Genomic DNA, 4,751 nt, shown 5'->3' on the forward strand with positions numbered 1-4,751 from the left:
GAGATATGAGGATAAGATGGTCGCCTTTGATCTTGACTGGAGAGGGTTGTGAGGCAGGAGAGAAGACTAGGCACTACCTTAGGGCTCATCTCACATCATCACCTTGCGGGAAATGACACTCCAGGACATGACCGCGTGAGATGAAGGATGCTGGAGAGAGAGAGAGAGAGAGAGAGAGAGAGAGAGACATAGAGGGAGAATTATACCCCTTCAACCCCATGACATTGCTGGCATGGCACTCCGACTCAGCCCCTTCAACCCGATGACGCATTTTTCCGCATTATTCTTGGTATTTACAGACTCTCTTTCTCTCTCTCCCTCCCCCCCTAGGATGCCAATGCAGTTTTTTTTTTTTCCACAGCCTCTGGAAATATTAAAATCTAACGCCAAAATCTGTCTGTCTGTCTGTCTCCCTCTCACTGATATTCAAGGGGATTTTAGCGTTATATCTACCTATTCATGGCGCTTCATGCAGCTACTGACACTATCAAGCCTTCAGCACTGCCAACTCCAGAGCCCAACCCACCCATCCCCATTATTATACACATGTTACAAGAACAACTCAGGCTTTATATATATACACTCTAGGCGAAAAAACGTGAAATATTCCAAAATCTATATAGCTAAAAACACCCATCCTCATCTCTAATCTAACCAGATCTAACTTAGTCAAAGATTCAGTTTTTCTTTAGTGATTTTGCCTACTTCCCGACTGACAGGCGTATATAACAATGCGTGAATTTACTTGCTTTTGATGTAAGGTTATTTATATCTCTCTATCTATCCATCCATCTCTGTTTATCCGTAATATATATCTCTATCAATCCATCACTATTTATCCGTTCCTCCATCCATCCATCTACCTCTGTTTATCTATCTCCATTTTCCATCTCTATCTATCCATCTTTGTCAATCCATCTATCTCTGTTTATCCATCTCTATCCATCACCTTTGTCAATCCATCTCTATCCATCCATCTGTTTATCCACCTCAATCTATCCATCCATCCAAGCGAGGAGAGGTCAAAATCCTGTCACACCGAATTGAAAACTGCAAAGTAAGGCATGAACTATATATTACAAAAACACGGCCATTGTTGATGTATTTACAGCCTGTCACTCCCAGCCTCCACTCCACCCAGCACATCCATCCACTGTCCTTTCATCCATCACCCTTGTCCTGTCCTTTCATCCATCACCCATGTCCTGTCGTTTCATCCACCACCCTTGTCCTGTCGTTTCATCCATCACCCTTGTCCTGTCCTTTCATCCATCACCCTTGTCCACCTGTCCTTTCATCCATCACCCTTGTCCCGCATCCATCACCCTTGTCCACCTGTCCTTTCATCCATCACCTTGTCCACATGTCCCTTCATCCATCACCCTTGTCTTGTCCTTTCATCCATCACCCTTGTCCACATGTCCTTTCATCCATCACCCTTGTCCACATGTCCTTTCATCCATCACCCTTGTCTTGTCCTTTCATTCATCACCCTTGTCTTGTCCTTTCATCCATCACCCTTGTCCACCTGTCCTTTCATCCGTCACCCTTGTCCACATGTCCCTTCATCCATCACCCTTGTCCTATCCTTTCATCCATCACCCTTGTCCTGTCCCTTCATCCATCACCCTTGTCCACCCGTCCTTTCATCCATCACCCTTGTCTTGTCCTTTCATCCATCACCCTTGTCTTGTCCTTTCATCCATCACCCTTGTCTTGTCCTTTCATCCATCATCCTTGTCTTGTCCTTTCATCCATCACCCTTGTCCACATGTCCTTTCATCCATCACCCTTGTCCACATGTCCTTTCATCCATCACCCTTGTCCTGTCCCTTCATCCATCACCCTTGTCCCGTCCTTCATCCATCACCCTTGTCCCGTCCTTCATCCATCACCCCTGACATGTCCTTCACCCATCTCTGCCCGGCTCACAACCAACTTATTCCCCCAATCATTCTGTTGTCCTCTCTCTCTCTCTCTCTCTCTCTCTCTCTCTCTCTCTCTCTCTCTCTCTCTCTCTCTCTCTCTCGCTGTCACACAATGCAATGCTAATTCTAAACATTCCAACCAATTCTGTCCTCCCAAACAGCTCTGTGACAACTCTACCTTGCCAACCTCCTCTCTACTACCACACACCTCTCTATGAACTCTTTCCTACCAAGCAGCTCTCTAGTCATAACAGCTCCCTACTACCAAACAGCTCTACTTCCACAGAGGTCTCTACTGCTCAACAACTCCCTACTTCTTGTCACATGATCACGCTCCATCACAACTGCACACTACCACAACTAACCTAACCATATCACAGTATACACACACAGCAAATACTACACAGGTCACCACCATACCACATCTAACACCACCTCAACACACCGCACCTCTCTACCATCTCACCACCACACCAGACCACTCCAACACGCCACATCACACACCACTACGCACCACACCAATATAAAAAACCATCCTACCACAAGTACATTTACCTTACATACCACCACACGACACCTTACCATTCCATACTACCATACCTCCTCACCACCATACCATGCATCACTAACTTTCACATAACGCCTTTCTCCACCACACCACACTACCACACCATAACACTGCACACTACCACACATCATGATATGCTACCACACCACACCACATCTCTCTGCCCATCATAACACCACCCTCCCTACCCACCATAACACCACAAACTATCTAAATCAGCAACACCTCTCTGTCTTCACCGCATCATACTAACATTAACACACCCTATCTTAGCACACTGCTACGGCTCCACACATCTCTCTAAGCGACCACATCACACCTCTCTACCCACCATAACACCACCCTCCCTACCCACCATAACACCCCCCTACCCAATATAACACCACCCTCCCTACCCACCATAACACCACCCTCCCTACCCACCATAACACCACCCTACCTACCCACCATAACACCACCCTACCTACCCACCATAACACCACCCTCCCTACCCACCATAGCACCACCCTCCCTCTCCCCAAACACCACAAACTCCCTTGACGAACAAGAACAACACGTCCTTAAACAAACACTCCTCGGCTATGACTGGGCTTGGCGGCAGCTTTGAACATACTGGAGCATGTGTATAGCGATTCAATGTCACGCTTCGCTGGTTTAACGAGGGGAAAAAATGATTGTCGCATCCTTTGACCCCACTTGCTTGCGAGATGGAAAAAAAAATATTTGGTTGGTAAATTTCGATCACGCATGGTATATCTCTGGGATGACTGGGTAAAGAGAGGGAGGGGTATGAGTGATAGGGTAAAGAGAGGGAGGGGTATCAGTGACAGGGTAAAGAGAAGGAGGGGTATCAGTGACAGGGTAAAGAGAAGGAGGGGTATCAGTGACAGGGTAAAGAGAGGGAGGGGTATCAGTGACAGGGTAAAGAGAGGGAGGGGTATCAGTGACAGGGAAGAGAAAGGGAGGGGTATCAGTGACAGGGTAGAGACAGGGAGGGGTATCAGTGACAGGGTAGAGACAGGGAGGGGTATCAGTGACAGGGTAGAGACAGGGAGGGGTATCAGTGACAGGGTAGAGAGAGGGAGGGGTATCAGTGACAGGGTAGAGAGAGGGAGGGGTATCAGTGACAGGGTAGAGACAGGGAGGGGTATCAGTGACAGGGTAGAGACAGGGAGGGGTATCAGTGACAGGGTAGAGAGAGGGAGGGGTATCAGTGACAGGGTAAAGAGAGGGCAGGGTATCAGTGACAGGGTAGAGAGGGGGAGGGGTATCAGTGACAGTGGCAGCCTCACACCTCAGCTTCGGGGCCAAAGGGGACACACACACCAGCACTTCATTAAGGACACCACTCAGGCGCAGGGACCAACTGACACCTTAATTACCCTAAATGCCACCTTGACGAAACTAAATGCCACATGGACAAAAATTAATGCCACCTGGACAAAATTAATAGCACCTGGACGAAACTAAATGCCACCTTGACAAAACTTATGCCACCTTGACAAAACTAAATGCCGCCTTTACAAAACTAAATGCCACCTTGACAAAACTATATGCCACCTTGACAAAACTAAATGCCACCTTGACAAAACTTATGCCACCTTGACAAAACTTATGCCACCTTGACAAACTAAATGCCACCTTGACAAAACTAAATGCCGCCCTGACAAAACTAAATGCCACCTTGACAAAACTTATGCCACCTTGACAAAACTAATGCCACCTGGACAAAATTAATGCCACCTGGACGAAACTAAATGACACTGACGAAACTAAATACCACCTTGACAAAACTAATGCCACCTGGACAAAAACTAATGCCACCTGGACAAAACTATTGCCACCTGGACAAAAACTAATGCCACCAGGACAAAACTAATGCCACCTAGACAAATCTAAATGCCACCTGGACAAAACTAAGGCCACCTGGACAAAACTAATGCCACCTGGATAAAACAAGCTAAACACCAACTTAATTACAAACACAATACATTAAAACACATGCAAAGATCTTCATACACAGTTTGCCCATATATACTCTTCCATGGCTTTCTCTGCTGGAGGGGAAGGGGGGCACCAATTACTGCTTTCAAGTGTACGTCATCGCCCTGAAGGGGTTACAGGTGCTTAAGGAGTGAGGGTCGAAGGTGGGGAGAATGGAAGGGAGGGAGTGACTAGTGCGGGTGACTAGTAAGTTCATTATATCCTTCACTCTAATAGCGCAATTTTTCCGTTTTTCTCACTCTCTCCTGACG

The sequence above is a fragment of the Coenobita brevimanus genome, chromosome 73 (genome assembly GCF_032717465.1).
Source record: "Coenobita brevimanus isolate Jiangsu-jjx chromosome 73, ASM3271746v2, whole genome shotgun sequence".
NCBI classification, from domain to species: domain Eukaryota; kingdom Metazoa; phylum Arthropoda; class Malacostraca; order Decapoda; family Coenobitidae; genus Coenobita; species Coenobita brevimanus.